Source organism: Crocodylus porosus, unplaced genomic scaffold, assembly GCF_001723895.1.
Source record: "Crocodylus porosus isolate Cpor-Errol unplaced genomic scaffold, CroPor_comp1, whole genome shotgun sequence".
Taxonomy (NCBI): domain Eukaryota; kingdom Metazoa; phylum Chordata; order Crocodylia; family Crocodylidae; genus Crocodylus; species Crocodylus porosus.
In genome coordinates, this window is record NW_017728948.1 from 71,851,819 (window position 1) to 71,873,859 (window position 22,041).

Consider the following 22,041-nt stretch of genomic DNA (forward strand, 5'->3'; position numbering starts at 1 on the left):
TCAGTGAATCACAGAAACCACATACAAGTGTGATGAGCCAAATTAGTTAGAAAAAATGTAAGAAAATTTGCATTTCTGTTGCTTTGGAGATACCACAGAGTTATTATGAAGTTACGTACCATGTAGTAGGAACTTTTCTACATCACAATATCAAAGGTAATATCTCTCGCTTTCAGAGCTGTGGATATATAGCTTAGTTTGGCATACTTTTCTCCCTCGGAAGCAGCTAACATCTCAAGGCTGGTCAAGCTTGTACACTTTAATGTTCAAATGTTGCACCTACTGTTCACAACAAACTTTCTCTTTCCCATCTCTAGGTTCAACAAGAGGAATTATGAAATGCTACATGAAAACAGGCTCATGCACTCTTATTGTTTGAAACCTGTAGAATTTCTTCCTTTTAAGGAAGCAATGAAACAGAATGCTGGCTTTTCAGAATCCAGTGAACTGGAGGCATTTTTTAAAGTGACACTATAATGCCAGGTTCTGATGGGAAGATAAAAGAGAAAGAATTTACTTCAAAACTTCCTTCTTTACATAAGTGAGCCCATTTTAACGAATAAACAATTCCCAAAAGAAGGGTAATGGAGAGTAACTAAAAATACTCTTCTAAATTAATTCACAGGTAAAATACATTCATTTGATAAAGAAACACTTCAGTAATCATGTAAATACTTAAAAGAATGGAGGATGCAACTGCATATTATGGCATAATGTCTTCTTTATTGCCTCTTTCTGTGTCATTACGAAGCTCAGCATATTGGTTAGCGGCTGATTGCAGAAGTCATTCTTTCAAAAACAAATATTGTTTTATGCACAATACATCTGGTGCTGAAGATAAACATTCAATATATAAATCATACTCACCAAGCTAGTTTGTTTAAATAAGCAGCCCTATTCATTCAAAATATCCTACCTTTATGCCTACTAGCAAAAAGAGCTTGTGAGTTTAATTGTATAAGCAGAAAAGTAAGTATAATCCTTTGGGATGCTACAAAAATGCACAATTCAAAAGATAATATTTAAAATAAGTTGTTTGACACAGGGGACAAAGGGAAGTCTTCAAAGCTGAAGACTTTGCAGCTGAGAGTATAGGAATAACAGATCAGAAAATGTCACAGAACAACCCAGAACAGAAGGTACATTTTTTCCGGGAACAGGTAAATGCATATTCCAAACAGCTTCTGTCCATGGGATGCCAATATTTCATGTTATAGGTTAGTTAACAAGTATACATTTCAGAAAGCTATCTTGGGGAAATAAAAAAAAAAGAAAAAAAGAAGAAAGATGGGTCCTGATCTGATGTCACTAAGGATATTCATTAATGCAGCAACAGATGGTTAATCTGCAGACTTAAAATATGTCAACTTCATTTAATTAAAAGTCAACATCATTATTATTATAATATTATCATCATAATATCAGCTGCTGATATGGTGCCAATTTTTTTTTAACAAAAGCTTTTAGATAAGAGGCAATGTGTTCATCCCTTCCCTTCTGACCAGTCATATACATACATAAACATTTAAACACCTACCATGCAGACATCTTTTCAAGATGAAAAATTCTAACACTCAGAGCAGGATTCAAATACCTTACTTCCCAGGCAGTCCTATTTACTTCAGTGAGTACATCTGGGTGGGTATTACACCACGAAATGCAGTGCAGTGTAATACAGAGAGACCTAAACTAGCTTTAAACTAGCTAGCTCTGCCATTTAACAACGACAACTTGTGGGCTGTTTTAGGCTGCAGTTCTAAGAAGCATGGTAAATTAGCTCATGCTTCCTTTTTTGCTGCTCTTGTTAGACTGTCACCTGTATTTTGGTTAACAAGTTTAAATGTAGCTCAGGTAGATCTACATTAATATCACAGTCTTTATCCATGTGTGGATCTAGGATTTGGAAAAGTGTGGTGCAGATGGTGCACTGCATCATCACAGATAACACAACACATATTTTTCTCTACTTAAAAAGAAACTAGAAGCCTTACTAATATGCTAGGCTACATTATTCCTTTTAATCTAGGCAAAAATAAGACCCAGGCAAAAATAAATATAACTGTATTGGAATGTGCATTAGTTTGCTATATCATGTATTATATATATAAAAAACACAACAAACTAGGCAAAAATAATCAAAAGCCATAGTTTCATTAGTCCTCCCAATCATTCGAATTAAACACATATCTTTTTCAGATTTATAAAACAAAATCTAGCCTTCTTGAGCATCTTGACAGTGCACCTATTCCTTCACTAAAAGGTTTTCCACACCTGTGTTCACGTTCATTTAACTTTGAAGGGCCATGAAATAGGAATTACATTACCAGGCAGAGGTAATAGACAGGATTGTAGAAGAAAAGGCAGCTTGATTAATGGAACATCAATGCCATTAAAAAAGGAGAGGGGGCCATTAGCACCTGTGGAATGAAGAGTTTAGAAGGAATTAGATAGATTATAATTAGCCCTGAAGTCATCTGACTCCCTCGCTGCTGCCTGAATAGAAATGCTACTGCCACTGCCAGACAATTTGTTTTAAACTCTGGGTGTAACAGGAATCAAAGGGGGTACAACTACACCTCAGCACCCCTCCTGGATCCTTCATTTATAGCCAATGAATCTTCTTGTAAAGTAAAAAGTTATTCACTGTAAGGGTATTGTAACAGTAAGCCAGGAGGTTGCTGTTACTTTAAGAAGAAACTAGAGCAGACTGAGCTACATCAGGCAGGGCTGGAAGCTTGGAAGCAATCTAGCTGCTAATGAACTTGCTGCTCACAAGCAAACTGCTGGATCCAGCTAGAGGTCCACCCCGGGTAAGGCAACCCACACAGGGAGTGGAGACAGAGCAGCAAACTCCAGTGAGGCAGAAAGGGAGGAAGCCCATGAGCAGAGGGCTGCAGGCTGCTGAACTAAGTCCTCACAGGGCAGAGCAGGAGGGTCATCAGGAATAAAACACCTGTGAGTGTCTGCAGAATCATGCGACTAGATAAGCAGGGTTTAGGAGGGATATAAAGCTAGGACTTGGCAGGCAGTCTGGCCCTGAAAGCTGAAGGGGTAAGAACTCCTGAGCAGGAAGGCCAAAGAGGACTACCTGGCTAACTCATGATGCCCTGAGATCTGCCAAGATATCTACAGCTTGAAAGGGAGTGGGGGACAGAGCTTAGTGCCCCCTCCAGGGAGCTTATGTTATGTTGGAACCCAGTGTGGGGGGAGTTTTCTTACAGCCAGAGGGCTTTCTGATTGCGCTATAGTCTCTACCAGTGGTTTGGGTTTGGAATTATCACGGATTGGCAGAGATCCCAGTAGTGCCTGAGGGCACACAGGTGTCCTGAGCCCACCAGGGGAAAGAGGCCCAGTAAATGGAGTAGGTTTTGGCACAAAAGCAGGATCATTGCCCAGAACAGGGTGAAGACAGGGCCAGGGGCCTAGACAAACAAAGGCAGAGCAGGATCATTGCACAGAAAAGAACAAGGACAGGGGTGGGAGGCCCAGTGTCTGAGAAGGACTGCAACCAGTGTCAGGGGGCCCAGAATCCAAGTAGGAGAGACAGGGCCTGGAATCCAGAAGCTGAGTTTGACACAGCAGACCAAAGCTAGAGGGCCTAGCAAAAGGAAAGGGGCACAGGCCAAGAAGGGAGTGATCAGAAACACCTGCAAAGTAAGGGCATGACTGTAGGGGAGGTCCAGAGGCCTTGAATAGCCCATGTTACAATGAATGACTTGAGGCATATATAAGCCAGGAGGGTCCAACTACCAACAGACCTGCTTTGAGCTAGTGGTGTCTGGAAGTGGAATGTCTGCTGTAGGGAAGATGAGGACATGTTCTAAGACCCTAAAGTAGCTTCCCTTTAACAATCTAATGTTTACATCAAGGCATGGCAGGAAAGAGGGAAAGAGAGGGTACCTAGAAACAGTGTGCAGCAATAGCCATTTGGCCACAAGGGGACAGCACAGGCTCCCTGGGACCTGGTCTTGCCACAGTCACCAAAATTTGGCCATGAGTAATTTGAGGATAAAGGAAAGCAGGGAAGTTACTATCCAGTTTCATCTTCCACCCAATACCCTCAAGTCATCTGAAAAGTTTTGAGAAGGCAAAATTATTTGTAAGCTAGCATACGTGGGAGGTATCTACAGGACTTGATTTATAGTGAACAACCCAAAGGCATGGTAAGTTCAACTGATTTCCAGTTTCATTATAAACTCTGAACTCTGGGGGCCCCTCAAAACATACAAGTAAAGGTGCAATGGATCTGATGCACACGTCACACAATTATGCCGCCTGCCATGCCACACATTAGATCCTATCGCACCTTATCGCTGGCATAGGGGGAGCCTTGGGTCATGATCATGAGTGCAGGAATTAATGGTGGCAGCTGGGAGAATGCTACAGCTGAGTCTTGTGAAGTAGGAGGCTTGTACTAGTGGCAGCAGGGAGACCCTCATAAGACTTGTTCTCCCTGCTACCCCTGCTACAAACCCCATACCTAATGAGATACCACTGTGAGCCCTGTCAGATGCAGGGCTGGCAGCAGGTGGAACACCCCTATGGCTGGGAGCCCCTCAGTTAATGGGGATCCCAGACACAAGGGAGCACCTGATCAGATGTTCAATAAATGGTATGATTACAATAAGACACAAAGTTATTACACATTTTCTGTGCAATAACTTTGTAGCCTATTGCTTGTTTTATCACACCATTTATCACATGGGTAGCTGGGTCCTGCTCAGCTTCCACAGCATCCTGCTTGCTCTGGGAAGCAGGTAGGAATGCAGTGGGAGCGGGGGTTGCGGGAGTGTAGAGCACAGGGCCAGGGCTAGCACTAGCACAGAGCCTGCACTCCAGGGGGTTGGTGGTAGTGCAGAACTTAGGTGGGCAGGGTGTGGGTGTGGGTGTAAGGGAGGATAGGGGGGATGGGGACCCTCAATGCTCTCCCCATAGTGCTCATCCCCCACCATCAGCAGCAGAAACAGAAACAAGTGGAGATGCTTGGGGTGGTCATGCCTGGTGCAGGTGCTGCTGCCTGATGGTACATGACTCCACTCAGTGCTGCGTACAGTGGTGAGGAGCACAGCCCAGTTGGGCTGCCCGTCTTGCTGGGGATCTGCACTGTGGACATGCAGCTCCTAGCACTTGCACAGCACTGGAGGGAAGCTCCATGCACTGGAGCTGGCTGTGTTCACTGCTTCCTGCCATGAAGGTGGTGGAGAAAATAACCAGCCAGTGTGTGGAGCTTCCCTCCCATGGCACGTGAGTGCAGAAGTTGCATGTGTATGGTGTGCAGCCCCAGTGATAGAGTTGGCCTGGCCAGGCTGTGCTCCTTCTTCCCATGCACAGTGCTGGCCAGAGCCATGTGCCATTGGGCAACAGCACCTGTGCTGGGCACGAGCATCCCAAGCACCCCCACCTTCTGCCATTGCTGCTGTCACTGCCGCCAGTGTCTGCGGAGGCTGCACACGAGGGGGGTAGTGTGGGATGGGTCCCCACACCCCACACCCTCCCTCACAGCCCACATATGCCACACATCCACACCCTGCCCCCATATGCCTCCCACATATACACCCTCTATTGCCCCCCCACACAGACACCCTCAAGCCCCTCCATACACCCATACCACACCATACACCACCCCACAATATACAAGACTAAGACTTTATTTTTGAGTTATGCATCCACTTCTATATGCACTATGCAAACACAAATCATGACAAAAATATTTTTTGTACTAAAAATATGTTATAGTAGGTGTTTGACTTTTAGTGTATGATTTTTTTTCTGGTTCTAAGATGGCAACGTCCCCACCCCCAAAGGAGCATTTCTGGGGGGGCAAAGGGAGGGACTTCTGGTGCCAAAGGTCAGGGGTTAGGGGCAGGACTTCCGGTCCCAGGATGGTGACCAGGGCAGGGCAACCGCCAAGGGGTAGGCTACCCCATGTGGCCCTCAAAAGCTTATGCAACTTTGTTAAGTGGCCCTCCACCCAAAATAATTTCTTACCCCTGGTATAGAGGGCACCCCATTGTATGTTTTATTAAGATAAACCTCAATACACCCAATTGTTTGTTAAGATTTGTTTATTAAGAAAGACCTCAATACACCACATTCCTCAAGTTAAAAACGGCAGGTGATGAGAACTAAGACTTCCTTATAAGTTCCTCAGGAGTCTTAACCTAAGAAACCCAAGGATATCAACAGAAAAAATGGGGGAGAGATTATGTTCTGCAGAGAGACCAAGTAATCATACAAAATCATACAATCATAAAAATCATACACAATCTCTGCTAATGTTCAATTAGGATTTGCAAAAATCATTACAGGCTTACAGAAAAGGAGACTATGCCTAATCAAGTTCCTAGCTGGATTTGAATGTCCCCAAAAGTCCCCAAAGGGATCTGTATCCAGGGTTTTTCTGGAGGGGTGGGGAGAATTATGTTAGCAATATCCACAAAACACGCAAGTTATTTTTCATGACATACATCAGAAAAAATAGCAGAGGTCAAAAAACAGCACTATCTTTTCTAGGTTAACTTGTCTCTACACTGACAGCAAGAAAATAGACATATAGTTATTTCCTTAGGGGTAAAAAACTGTAGTACTATAGTATTAAAGTACTAAAAAAACCCTCCAAATGCCACTGATTTTCAAACTTGTTGTGCACATAGCTGAAGCATCTGCAAATACTAGCTCAGAGGCCAGGATATAAACAATGTTCTAAGCAAATATCTATAAGCACTTTAAAAAAATCATTACAAGACTTGGGCCTTCAGAGTTTAATTAAGGATCAGTATAGCGTTTGCTGTATATTCTGAAACATAAAAACACAAAACCAAACCTGGGAGTTAAATTCCTGACAAAGACATCTGCATAATTACCCAGTAGTAGGATACTACTACTTCACTAGCCCCTCTGGGCAGTTTCACAGCTGCCACAGTTGCAAGAAGAGGAGCTGGACAAGAAGTCAAAGGAGGATATAGCCAATCATCCATATCTTGCTGCTGTCAATTTCCACACCTCAGTGGTTCTCAATTGTTTTAAACTCAAGACACCCCTCACTAGACCCAAGGCACCCCTCAGAAAATGCCAGCTCTTCGTTTTTACTTTTTTTTTACTATAGAAAAATAATAGAGCAATTCTGGTGCAAAGAACTAAGAAAAATCACCAACAGGTTAGAATGTTTTGGCGTGATGGATTCCTAAGTGAAACCCCAGTCTCCTATATGCATGCAGGGAGGCTGCTCCAATGTGTTGTAATTCCAGTGCATTGGAGCAGACTTGCTTAATTGAGTCCGCTGGAGTGTGGTAATTACCGTGCTCCAGCAGACTCCAGTGTCACGTGTATCAGCGTCTCCATGCTGAAAATTGGTGGTGGGACGCTTGAAACTAAAACTCATTCAACAAGCTTTAGTTCAAAGTGCTCCACCACCATTTTTCAGCATAGGAAAACTGAGATGTGATGCTCTGGGTGCTTTTAATGCAGTTCTCCGAGCTGCACTAATTAAGATGTCCCCCCCGAACACACACATACCTCCCAGAGGTTTATGTTGTGTTTATGTCTATAAACGCCTTCTGGGTTTACCTTGTGAATTGGTGTTTGCACACCTAACAGTGCTAATATTGTGTTTTACACTGTGGTACCCTTAAAAGGATCTCATGGCACCCCAAGATGTCATGGCATCCGGGTTGAGGATCACTGTCATACATAGTTTAGGGTTAGCAGCTGCTAAGCTTGCCTTATACTTGCACGCAATATCAAACATCAAAAGTGTATGTATGGGAGCAAATTAATCATTGCTATCCTAGAACGATGGGAGCCCATACAGTGGCAATAATAAGATTTTATTCATATATATCAGCAAAGTGTTAAGGATTAACCTAGAGTTGGTTTTTACCAACTTCCTACTTAGCTAATATAAATGTAGCTTTTCTCTTGCCTTTTGACAAGGAAGACGAGAAACAAGGACAAATAACAATGTACATATTTTTCATAAAAAATATCAAAACAAAGGGATTAAATTAGCCATTCAAGAGATGTCCAGTCCACATTCTGGATGATCAAAAACAATGCAATACAAACAAGAAGATAACTGGCCCCACCTAAAGAATCTCTGCCTATGAGAAAACCCTGCCTGTGAGGACTTCACAAGCCTCAGAGCACACTGAGAATAGTAATCATTACCATAACAAGAGAGGGGGTGAGCAGGGAGACTGCCTTAGGTGCCAAAGTGAAGGAGCATCAACAAGTGCTGCCCAGCTGGGGCGGGGCACGAGACAGAGCTGTGAGCAGCTTGTTGGAGGGGATGAGGACAGGGGGAGGGTGGCTCCCACAGATGAATGTACTTCCAGGCAAGCATGGGGGGAGGGGGACGTGTGCCCCCTGGATCTATGCACTGGGCAAGGGCAGTTGCTTCTGTGGGCTTTGCACCAGGCACCAAACTTCCTTGGCACAGTACTGGTGCTAATACAACCTTATCTAACAGGAAGGAAGCACATTCCAGACTCACATGTCCCCTATTTAAAACAATGGCATTCCATCTAGCTTATGGGAGTTTGCAGTTTGTACCTGTGGCAGATACAATGAGCCAGTCTGGTGACCAAGTCCTAATCCATTTAAGGATATACTAGCACAGGGGTGTTTTCTATCCACATTCTGATCATGCATATCGTAAAACAGAATGTAACCCTTAAACGGGATTCTCTTACAGACCCCAATACTAAGCCAAGTCAGTGAAAGACTGGGAGGTAGACTGACTGGTTTGTTAGTAAGATACATGCTTGCTGGGAGAAAATATACAGTAAATCTAAAACACAGCGTGCCAGATATCACTGGCTTTTTACAACCTAGGAATACAACATCCCCTCATGATTTGGAGGGGTATTTGACTCTTTCTTGCTAATCAAAATAGAAAACCTGGAATTCATGTTTATATCAAACTATGTTAACATGTCACCATAGACAGTATTTATGACAATGTCACTTTTTTAATTGATAAGGTGTGATAGACTATAGCAAATCACAACATACTGTACTATCATCATCACTTTTAAAGACAGTTTTTGAAATGCTCTTATATTTTTTATTTTATTCTGATGACAAAATAATAGGACATAAATTTAATGGTTTTCCTTTGGAGAGCAAGTGTTAGTCCTGCAAACTTCACTAAGCTCAATTAATCTAGTGCCTCTGTCTGTCATAGGTGGGTAATGCCTCAATGATTATGAATGACTTTTTAGTGCCAACAGTCAGAATCCAAACGAATCTCTTGTAAAGATGATTTTTTTAATAAATGACATCTTCAGTTACAGCCCAAATATGTCACTTTGCCAGGCTGAAAACATAGAAAAATTATTTAAAAAGGGCTGTCAAATCATTATATTAATACCTTATGACATGCACGATATAAAGCATTGAGCTCAATTAAGCAACTCCCACTGAGTTCAGTCGAGGTTGAAGCAGGGCAAACAGTTATCCAACAAAATTTATATTAGAAATTCTACTGAGGCAATGTGTTGATTCAGACCCTACATCAAGAATATGATGATGGGCCAATAATAAAAACATAAAAAATAAAGATTGTTGAACATTTATTGTCCAGGTCAGGTGATAATATTAATCCTCTGTCCTTTTCATAATATCTTCCATTCAAGAACATTAACGTGTTTTGCAAACACTTAAGTCATACAGAACCAAACTGTGGTACATAAACATTTTAAGGATATTAAAACACAAAGCTAAGTATTTGTACAAGATGATGCAGGTTCTGACTCTCAGTTCCCTTGTCTGATGCAGCAAGTAATACACTATATTTCTTCTGGTTCAGACCCTTTATTGTTTTTAATCACAAACTAAAAACAACAAAACTGTCAACTTCTCTATCCATCTGACAGGTAGTCTGTACTATATTACCTAAAACTCACCAGTCAGATTCCCCTATTGCCTTATATGTTTCTTACAGTTTAAGCATATGTTCCAAGAAACATGCCTCTGATGAGAGTAATATCAATTAAATGAATTCCAAGACATTTATACAATAAAAATCATTTACTGTTCAAAAACGTGAGCCTAGTGTATGTTATGATTATATGAGTTTTACTGTCATAAGAAATAAAAATGTAATTGATTAAAACATTTTGGCAAAATTTTATTCACCTGTTTGTGTGGCTTGAGTCATTTTTTTGATGGACAAGTAATACTTATATTTATTTTTTTATTCGTCATCATGGCAAAAGGCAAGCAAGCACTAATACATTTTGTGATCTGGTCAACAAATGTCCATAACAATTTCACAAATCTAAATGGAACCATTTAAAAATGACTTATTCAGGTGACTAAAATCATATCATTCCACTCCCTATAATTCTGCTGTGTGACTTGAGTTTTTTGTATGAAAAGCATTTTCTCAAGTAGCAGAGATCATCAACTATAAATTTGCTCCATATTTTTACTTGCATGACCTTCTGCATGAACTAATGTTTCCTGAAGACAAATTTTCTTCCTTCCTCTGAATATTTCCTCGTTTAATTCTTTAGTACTATTTGTTATCATTAAGCTTTATGAACCAAGAACATTATCTCAGAATAGCATTTTGACAATGCACAGTTTTAGGGTAGATATTGTTAAAACACAAAGCTGCACTATATTTTCTTACAATGTGCATAATGGAGAGAGAGAAAAAGAAACCTAAAACTTCTCAAATGACTAAAAGAATATCGAAAACTGTATTTAAAGATGTTCTGTTAGGTAAGTAATGTCAGAATACATGATACTTCCAGGACACGTTGCATTACATAAGCTGTATCCCTCTGGGCTCCTCATATAATTCATGGAAGTATTCCGATCTGGCAGTAAGTCTCATAATGCAAAAATGGTAATTCTTAATATCTTCAGTAGTAGTCCAGTATATTGCCACCACCTTATGGTAGACATAACGTTACAGCAGGGCCTCAGCATCAGCTGATGTAAACTGGTATAATATTTAGGAAATTCCATTTTTCCTTTTCTATTACAAAAAGTTGTGAGATTTAAAATGCCTCAATAAATCCAGGCACTCTCAGTGTTTACAAATTTTTCCTGCTCCTAGCATAAAGGTTTAACATTTCATAATGTATTCCCTCTTGCCTTCTTTACCCCCCAACATGGTAAGCAGAAGACAGCAGCCCGTACAATATGGCTGTGATCAATCAACATATGGGCCTTCATTTAAGAACAATAGATTTGTTCTCTGTTGATTACTTAAAAAGGGAAATAAAATTGGCATCCTGCTTCTGCAGATACTACACAACATCTGTTTTTTTTTCTCTATCATTCATACACAAGAGTAAGATGACAATTCCCCTTCTGCTTAATGAAGCTGAAGAAGGCAAAGCATTACCGTATTGTTTGCTGTTGCATTTACTGATGTTTGGCTGACAGAAATTTTGATTCAATTGTTCCCATCTATCCCAGGAATACAAGACAAGAAAATGAATCCATTGGCATTTAAACTGCAGGTAGATGAAAGAGACAGGATTTCCCATCATTCTTTTCTTTTGTTCACCATTGTATTGGAAGACAAATTAAGACATGTGATTAAAAAAAGCGATGGCTTAGTGACTCTGTGTGTATGCGTGCGTGGGCACACACATACATGAACATTTAATAACTTACCACTGTAGGATACAGGTATTTCAGGGATACAATTTTTCTGTTTTAGGAAATCTCCTCTCAAAAAATGTCAAGGATGCTTTTCCCCTGGATTTAAAATAATGTAATCTACACAGCAATTCACAGTGAACAGACTGTAGAGGATGTAGAAATATTCAGCTATAGTCAATCATGGAGGCACTATATTTTGCAAACTACTGCCACCTCTCTGCTGTAAGAAATAATTTGCATCAGTGTGGCAACACTATAACATGACAGAAATAACACTGAAATGCATACTGAAAGCCAGGCTAAAAATAGATTCTTGTAGCTTCATTAAAGTCAATGTCAACATATATCTTAGTTCATTATTTTGAGTAAAACTGAGCATAGCTTATACTGGCAACTAGTTTTATCAAACTGGACCTATCCCTAGACATGTCTTCTGTGATGAGATGACTGGTTCTGTGGATATGGGAAGAGCCATGGACATGATATACTTTGACTTTATCAAAGCTTTTGATGCTGTCTCCCACAACATTCTTACAAGTAAGCTAAGTCTGGGTTGGATGATTGGACTCTATGTGGACAAAAAACTGGCTGGATCATTGGGCTCAAAGGGTAGTAAGTCTAGTTGGCAGCCAGTATTGAGTGCCACAGGGGTCAGTCCTGGGGCTGGTTTTGTTCAATATCTTCACCAGCAACCTGGAAGATGGGATGGAGTACACCTTCACAGACTTTGCAGATGACACCAAGCTGGGGAGAGAAGTAATAGATATGCTGTGGGGTAGGGCTAGGATTCAGATAGAACTCGACAAATTGGAGGATTGAGCTAAAAGAAATCTCATGATATTCAATAAACAAGTGCAAAGTCCTGCACTTACGACAGAACAACCCCATGCACCTCTATAGGCTTGGGACTGACTGGCTAAGCAACATCTCTACAGAAAAGTACCTAGGTGTTACAGTGGACAATAAGATAAGTGTGATCCAATAGTGTGCCCATGTTGCAAAGAAGGCTAACAGTTTACTGAGCTGCATTAGTATGAGCGTTGCTAGCAGATCAAGGGAAGTGATTCTTTCCCTCTACTTGGCACTGGTGAGACCACATTTGGAGTCCTGTGTCCAGTTTTGGGCCCTCCACTACAGAAAGGATGCAGACAAGTTAGAGAGAGTATAGAGGAGAACAGTGAAAATGGTGCGGGGGCTGGCACACATGACTTCTGAGGAGAGGCTGAATGAACTTGGCTTGTTTTGTCTGGAGAAGAGAAAACTATGAGGGGATTTAATAGCAACCTTCAACTACCTGAAGGGTGGTTCCAAAGAGGGAAGAGGTAGACGGTGGTCAGTGGCAGCAGATGACAGAACAAGGAGCAATGGTTTCAAGTTGCAGCAAGGGAAGTTTAGGTTAGATAACAGGAAAAACTTTCTCACTAGGAGAGTAGTAAAGCATTGGAACAGGTTACCCAGAGAAGCTGTAGAATCTCCATCCTTGGAAGTCTTTAAGATGGAGGTAGACAAAGCCTTTGTTGGGATGACATAGGTGGGGATGGTCTTGCTTTGAGGAAGGGGTTGGAAGAGATGATCTCCTGAGGTCCCTCCCAACCCCAATGTTCTATGATTCTATGTCAAAATCCCTCCCAAAGTAGAGTGACCATGAAATCAGTGCAATCAATGAACAGTTCCACAGATTAGAATGGGCCACTAGTAAGTCCATAAGGGACTAGATACTCTTTCCCTGGCAAGAAGTCCAACACAGCACTATACCTGGGGACTTTTCTGTAATCACACCGCCCCTGGTGAGGCTTTAGCATTAGATGCAGGGGCAATGCATAGGGGGTGCATGTGGCTGCATTTGTCCCCCCTTGAGCATGGTGGTGCACCCCCTGCAAAAAGGTGCCACCAACACTGCCAGTAGTGCCTGTGAGTGGTCCACAATCACCGCAGCCAGCAGCATCTGTGGGTGGTCACAGACTCCTGCTCAGAGCCCATCACCCCACCCCACCCGACAATGACAGTGCCAGTGGCATCTTCAGGAGCTCCCAGCTTACCACCACCATGCTCCCACTGCTGCCAGTGCAGCCATGCACCCCCAGCCACAGGGAGCACACACTGTTCATGATTAGATGTTAGCAAATGGCAAGAACGTGATCATAAGTGACAGCACAGTCCCCATTATCAGGCTTGACTTATCAGGGCTACTTTCATTTAGTGCATATTAGTTTAAGTTTACACCTAACTATAAGAGGGAAAGATAGATTCCAACCAGCAAGAATGGCACATAAAACTTGAGCTGAGAAACATATGCCATCAAGGTCCCTTTCTTGTGGCCAAGCCCCATGGAATCCAATTCAAAGAACACATCTGTAGGGCTATGGAAAGAGGCAGGAGATGCTGTGGTCTCTCCACATGGAACTGAACAAATAATCTGACCCCCTTCTGTATAAACTGGTGCAGCCCATTATGTAGAATCCTGAACTCTACACTCAGTAACTAAAGGTCTTGTTTCTTTACTGCCATTCCATGGATGTTATTTTCTAGCTTCTTGTCAACAAAATAAACAGCACAGTATGCAGTAAGAACTGTTTTAGAGCATAAGAGAGTCTAACATTCCAAATAATAACTAGGGTATATCACAGTTGTACTACAGCTCAAGCTGAAGATGAAAATAGAGCCCCTATAAGATCCCCTGGAGGTTACCATTTTGTGTCCTAAAGAACACACAATACTTAATTACTTAGCCAATGTTTTACCTCAGATTTTATTATCTTTATATATTATTTATTTATGCATACACACATACACAAACAAAGTATAAATTAATTTATCTCTTTATAAAAATCAGCTGTGATATTTGTCTTTATGAATGTTTAGGATAAACATTTATGATGGAGTCCAAATCAGAGTGTTTACATCTTCTGATTACATTTATGTAGTTTACTAGCAGTTACTTCCTGTGGCATTTGGCTTTTATATGCTAAACAGATTTATCTGTTTTACCACAGTCCTCTCTTGTTTGTCCTTTACCTTGTTCCCCCTTTTTTTGGTCTCACAGTACTTAACAAAGAGCACAAAGGAATGTAAGAAAGAGAAATTAAATCTGACACGTCCTCTCACATGCCAGATCTCTTTGCTATCAGGAATGCTGAATATGCTCAAAAACACCAGGCAATTTGTTTGTTTACTAGAAAAAAACACTTCAAATAAATTATAACTTATGAAAATGAACTAGGATCTACAGAAGTTTCACCCTCAGGCAAAAGATTATTCTGTTGCAACTTGATCTATATGATTCTGGAAGGTTTCAGTGAAAATTTCTCAATAAAATGTAAACCAAAAAGTATTTCTGCAGGTGCAGGATAAATGATTTCATGTGAAGACTGTATGCATTACATTCAGAGTGCATTACATTTTCTAAAACTAACCACCTGAGTTCCCAGCCAGAGATGGTATTTGTTGGAATAAAATAAAAACAGCATGGAAGAGAGCATACATATAGAGGGACAGGACCAAGAGTCCATCTCTATATTCAATAGGACAAGTACCTCTTCAAAGTGATTAGGTGACTTTCGAACTGATTCCTGGTGTAAAACATTTCCATGGAAGTCAAAGATTGCCTTCAGTGCAGGTTCCTGCTGGGGTGACAAGCCAATCACAAGGAAAAATGATTTATCTAGTTTCTTGGCTCTGTTTTCAAAGGTGCTGATTACCTGGAACCCTCATTTAGTCCTACAGGAGTTGTGCTGGTTAGCTGTGCTGGTCAGCACAACTGCAACTCTGAAAAATTAGAAGCTTTTCTTTTCAGAGGCCTTCCTCCATATTTTCCTACAAATCAAACTACCAGTAGGCTAGGATGTGGATAAAAGTACCTTTGCACAAGGCAGCTTACTGCATTGTGGAAGTAGAATAAATTAATTTACACAGGGTGTGTCTACACAAAATGTTTACTGCACAACTGCCTAATTAACTGTGCAGTAAATGTCTCAGCATCTACACATACACCCCTATTAGGATACACAAAACTAATAAACTTTTCCACAGGGTAGGACTTGTAAATACAAGTAAGTAAATACAAATAAATACAAGTCCTACCCTGCAGTGGAGTTTTGTTGTGCACAGCCATGGACAGGTAGACGTTAATCAGCTGGCTGGGGCATGAGGGTGCTTCAGTGTTAGGGTTGCCTGCTAGCTAGCCCTGCACTGAAGCACCCTGGTGCCCCAGCCAGCCCATCTGCAGCACATTGATTCTGGAAAGAGCAGTTCCAGGCTAGCAAGCTGACCCCCCCAGATCCCCAGCAAGCTGTGGTTGCTTCACCCTGGCTCAACATGCTATAATCCTAGGCACACATGCAGATGCACGCTTGGCAGCAATATGCTCCAGAGTAATAAGCTCCGTGTATAGGCACCAACTTAGTACTCACCAACAGCCTTGTTGCACATTAATTTTAGACAGCTCCTGCAGTTCTTAACCCCTGGATTGTCCACACATTAGCACCTCTAACTAATTTAAGCACAGTTTAGGTGGCTTAAAGTTATGCCATTCCAGGGCAGGCTTTTCTCTGATCCATGTTATCCAGCTCATGTTCCATTAATGTGTGGTCAATCCCCACAGATGGCCAGTCAAAGTTGCACATCTCCAGCATCCCAGGATAAACTGCCCCCTCCCTCACTTCTGTGGACAACCTTTCCACCCCTGAAATCTACTCTCTGGGAAGGAGTGTTTTGGCACCAAGCCAAATCCTCCTCCCACCCCACAGGGATACAATCTTGTGCAAACAATATACAGAACACATGGCAGCTGGTCGTATCACAGGGCATAGAAGGGTACATGAGTGAGGTCTACAGCAGTGGTAGGGAGAACAAGGTAGGGGGTCAGACATAAGTTGAGGGATAAAATAAAACTGGGGGGGGGCTTAGCACCGAGGCACATGCACGTGTGCAACCCTAGCAGGTAAATCTTTTGGGGAAAGGGTGTGGGACAGAGTAGGACTGGGTCCGGGGCATGGGACTGAGCTGTGGCTTATCCGAGGGGTGTAGGGAGGGTGTGGCAGCTCCCACTGCTGTGCACACCCCGGAATGGCATGGGGGATATTCCCCTAGATCTTCACAGGGCAGGTCAGGCTCCTGCTGCAGGCTGGGCTGAGGCTGCTCTGGGATCATCATGGCAGCAGGGGCTGGGCCAGGCTATGCTTAGGCAGGTGGCAACAACCCTAGATGTTGGGGAAGGGGCAGAAAATTTTGGGGCGGCTGCAGCCCCCACCCATAGCCCCATTCCAGCCCCAGTCCACAGTGGCAGCCTGCTCTGCCCCATGCAGATCTGGAGCACACACCCCCCATGCCTCCTGGGGTGTGTGTAGCAGCAGGAGCACCAACCTCTGGACAAGACACTCGCAGTTTAGTCCTGCACCCCACAAGCTGTGCAGTGCCTACCCCAGCCCCAGGCTGCCCTAGCCCCACTCCCTCCCTCACTGCAGCCTGCATGCCCCTCCCCACCCCTGCTGCAGCCACCAGAAGCCAGCAGCCGAGCTGCATGGCAGTCTTACCGATTCCCCACATTTGGGGGATGGCTAAGGCCCATTATCCCCCCCTTCCACTACCTATGGGTCCCCATTGGGTTCTCCTTCCTGGGGCAGTAGCTCCTCCAAAAGCACCTTACTTCACTGCTTCCACTTCCTATCCTCCCCAGGAAACATGATCAGCACACCCCCAGACTGCAATCCCAACATAAGGTCATCTTTAATTTACTTCCTCTTTATGTCTTTTCAATCTTTTAAAATTTAAACTTTATTGCTCCTAGTCCAACTTCTGGTCACCAGCCTTCTAGTGGCTATTTGGGGACCATCAGAGAAGGTTTTTAGCCTTGAGGTGAGACTGTTCCAAACTTAAGTTAACACTTCTACTGATCAACATTTGAGCAGCTAAAAGTGCAATATGTAACAGGCCTAAGAGTGCCCGCATGAAGAGTTAATACAGAGAGTAGGAAATCCACTATAAATTTACACCCATGTATCTTTGCAGTAATTTTGCTTTGCATACAAGCCCTTACACTGAGCAAGAGAAATTCTCTATTTTTTTAAAGAAATTGTCCACAACCTACAATCCAAGGAGATATGAAGAGGCTGCTTTAATTTGTCTGGGTAGAAATCAGAAATCTCACAAGGCAAGGACTCAGCTGTACAGACTGCACTGAGTAAGGGGTAATGGAATGCTATACCACCCTCCCAAGGAGAAGACAGAATGAAGTAAAATTCAGGGCATATCTACTTCAACAAAGTACTGAACTAGGAACCACTGCCCAATGGTGTAGTCAATGAAATATGTCACACCTATTTTGCACAGAATATGCTCCTATAAATTTTCATGTAGCTGCCTGAAATTCACCCCTGGGATAACAAAAATAGTGTATGGCTTATGGTGAGGAGACTGCTGTACTTCACTGTGGTACTCATTAGAGTAGTCCTTTGACAGTGTAGATTTGCCTTCAGAGTCATACTGCCTTCCTTGCTTGCCCTTTCCTTTGGAGAAAGAATAACTTGCTTATCTTTTCTTGTGGAACAACTTACTTCCTGCAGCACATGTGACCAGGCACTGCAGCCAGAGCTGCCCAGGGTAGAGGGTGCACACCCAAAGCTCATCTCTACTTTTCCATACACCTATCACTTGTGAGGACAAGGTAGAAACAAATCAGGAGAGGAACCCCTATCCTTTCCATGAGGCCAGAGTCACAATCTGAACAGAAGAAAAAGAACACCTTGAAACAGGGCTGTGACAATCTAGTCCACAGGTTTTATTATACTTACTGGAAAAAGAATACGAGAAAAAGATTTTTTTTAACTTCCTCAGCGTATGAAGTAGTGTGGAGATGGTATGTTTGACAACCCATATTTAACAGCAGAAAAATATTCAAAGAGGCTTTGGAAGAACTGTGTTAATAGTTTTGAGTTCATTCTCAGTGGGCACATCTACACAAGATGTTTTACTGTGTAGCAGACTAATTTGCTGCACAGTAAAGTGTCACTGTCTACAGATGAGCAGTAATTAGGGCACAGTAGACTAATTTACTGCACTGCTCGATAGTTCCATCAGACACAAGTGGTATCTAGCAGTGCAATAAATTATGACTAAATGCAGATGGTGACATCGAGATTAGTTTACTCAGTCACATTAATTGCACGTGTAGATGAGCCCAGTAAGAATAAGATTTTGTCTGTAACTACATAAGATTTCTTTATTACAAGCTACTATAATATTTTAATGAAGATGGAAAAGGAGTTTTTGGAAACGTGATGAGTTGAGGTCAATATAAAAGGAGGAAATGCCTTCTTTTGCAACAGAAGTGCTAAAGTAGATAGGCAACAAGATAAAAAGCAATCTTAATAGAATACAGATTACTAAGTACTTAGATAACTCATAAATAAAGAGATTCTCAATTTATGGGCAAATAGAGAGCCATACTCTTCACTGAATAAAATAAAGTCCTTAAAATATAGCATATGAAAGGTGTTTCAGCTTTTTTTTTGTCCTGGAAAAAGAAAATTGGGACCAGATAATGATTTTTATTAGCCACCTACTGCAAACACAAAGGAAGTTAACTGACATTAATTGAAAGCCTCTGAGTTTGCACCAAGATAACCAAGATTGAAATTTGGCCCTTCATCTCCATTATTCCAGTTTAAAAACATACAGGCAACCCCCACTTAGCGCTCTAAATTGGTTCTGGAAAAAATGAGCACTAAGCAGAACAGTGTTAAGTGAAACTGATTTCCCAAAGGAATGAATGTAAATATTATTATTTGTTCCCAGGGCTCCCCATTCATACTACAAAGATCACTGAAATCCCCCACTAGTACTATAAAAATCAATTAATTCAGACATTTAAATATATGTAAATGCTTTATTTAACACTTTGAAATAATGTATAAAATTACGAAGTAAACTAATGAACTCTTTGCACAGATTCACTTATTGGTATTTTGGCTTCCTTCAGCACTCAGAATCAGGGTTGTCAAGGTTAGTGTCAGTTTCAGGGGATTTGGAAGTGCTTGGCTAAGGATTTTTTGAGGGGTGGCTGCAGGGGTTGAAGCAGGAGCTGTGCACTTCCTGAAGAAGGAATCCATTGATAGCTGCACTTTAGGCAGCTTCTTTTCATTGTAAAGCGGCCTGTAACAATTGACCTCATTGCTAACTCTTCTTGCAAATGCAGAACTGTGCTGCATGTCAGGGTCATTCTCATCTAAGTAGGAAAGAAAAGCTTCAAGATGTTTGAAAACTTCAGCCATGCTTTTGCTGGTTAAGGCCCTTGCTGGTTGAACATCTTCCTTAGCATCTTCCCCCTCTTCATGGCTTCTCTGCTGTTCTTTTTGAATGAAGTCCTCATTACTCAATTTCTTCCTGTATGTCCTTCCCAAAGCTTTTGCCAAACACCAATCATTGTTTTGGAAGCAACTTTATCCCAGGCATTTGAATTGCCTTGAAGATATTATAGCCCTTTCTAAATTCTTTTAGGGTGGTAGCACTCTCTCCAGCTGTAGCCCTGATTGCCTGGACAAATGTTTTCCTCATCTAATATGTCTTAAAGGCAGCGATGACACCTTGGTCCATGGTCCATCGGTTGTATAATGGAGGTGGTATTGTGGGGTAGGAAAACAATACATTATCACTGAGCTCATCAAGTGTAATAGGATGTTCTGCTGCATTGTCTAAAATGAGAAGTGCTTCTATGGAGTTTCAAAGCATTCAAAGGAGTTACAATCCTACCACATTTTTTTAGTTTGTCTTTATTCTTCAGTATGGTCCACACAGTTGACCCAACCAAATTCAACTCTCTACAAACCTCATTGTGGTGTTCCCCTGCTTCAAGTCACTTCAGAACATCCCATTTAATCTCCCGCATTATGCTTTTGCACTGTTTTTTGTCTGCACTTGTAGCCGCAGTCAGTTGCACATTTCTGACTCATGATGATTGATTTCAACACTGAGCTCAAAAGATGCAGCAAGACTGTGACACAAGCATGAAAGAGCACAAACATTTTTAACGAACCAAGATGGTGGCAAGGTTGCATGCTGCCAATGCTCCCTGCTCAATACTGATGAGCATTATAGTGAAACTCACTGAGCACTAAGTGAAATTAGGTATCAATGTGAAATGAACACTATAGCAAAATAGCGCTAAGCAAAACAGTGTTAGGCGGGTGTTGCCTGTATAATTTATCATGAAATCTAATACTTAATGGAACAAGAAACTAAAAGCAACACACAAAATTCCTAGTGGCATTTCCCTAAATAACATGGATTAAAAATGCAGTTTGTTAGTTACTGGGCACATCTACACACGTCTTGCTTGTATTTCTCATGCCAAATAGCATTTCCCCCTGCAAAATCTCAGATACCATTACCCCTTTGTTGTTTGTCTGCCAGTTCATCGAGGAAAAATTGCAATTTCTCCATTCTTCTGTAGCATCAAAGATTTTTAAAAACGTGTATTATGAAACAATACCTGGAATAAAAAACAATATATTGAGCTGTGCTATTATAGCTCTAAATCAAAATAAAGTACCTTAACAATGTGACTAAAAGAACAAGAACTAAGACTATCTCTTCATTCTGACTTCAAAAGCTCTCAGTTTAACAGATACTGGATCTCCCAAAATGTTGTTGGATCTAAGCAATGTCAAAAAAGATGAGAAAGTGAAGAGAGAGTTTTTTGAAAAGAGACTGTATCAGAGTATTAGCATGATGGAAAAGATTGATGAACCAGGATAAATCTACCAAAACACTTCTTAATAAAAGGAGGGAGGTGCTTAGTCTGAGAAGAGATAAAGGCATTACTTGCCCATTTCTTATTTTGTTAACTGCACTGAAGTATAGACCCACTGGCTGGAAAAAAAAGAGAAAAACTAGAAGATACATTTTTGCTTCCTCTGTCTGCACCTGCTCTTTACCCTTGTTGCTGAATAAAGTTCCATAGCATCCAATCATAGTATAGTTGAAAATTGATGTCCTTTTTACCAGAGAAAGTCATATCTTTAATGCTTTTCTGGTTTAATGCATTAGTAATACTGATTAAGATGGAATACACTCAAGGAGGGATGTATTTTTGTCATTTTTGTTTGAAGGGTTTTCCTATGTAGACACTAACCACAATGTTATTTGATCACATTAGCTACTGTATGGTGCTGCCTAAACCCATTAGGAAACTAAGCTAATACTCCCTCTATTAAATCTCCTCTAAATGACCTAACTACTACAGCAAGTACCCTCAGCCACATGGTTTTTAAAATCTTAATTTTCCAACTCATTTCCTCACCCATACAGCTTTAGACCAACTAGTCCATATCACTACACTACAGTATGAAAAAAGATTCAGAAAATGAATTGTAAAGAGGAATCATGAATACTGTGAAGCCCCTAGACGTAATCTGAAATGTGTCA

At 41.5% G+C, this 22,041-nt stretch overlaps 1 protein-coding gene across 1 annotated transcript in view; it reads right to left on the reverse strand.

Moving 5' to 3' along the window:
- The window catches only part of GRID2 (glutamate ionotropic receptor delta type subunit 2), a 1,453,399-nt gene that overhangs the window by 916,897 nt on the left and 514,461 nt on the right, over nucleotides 1-22,041 (reverse strand). The window lies entirely within an intron of this gene.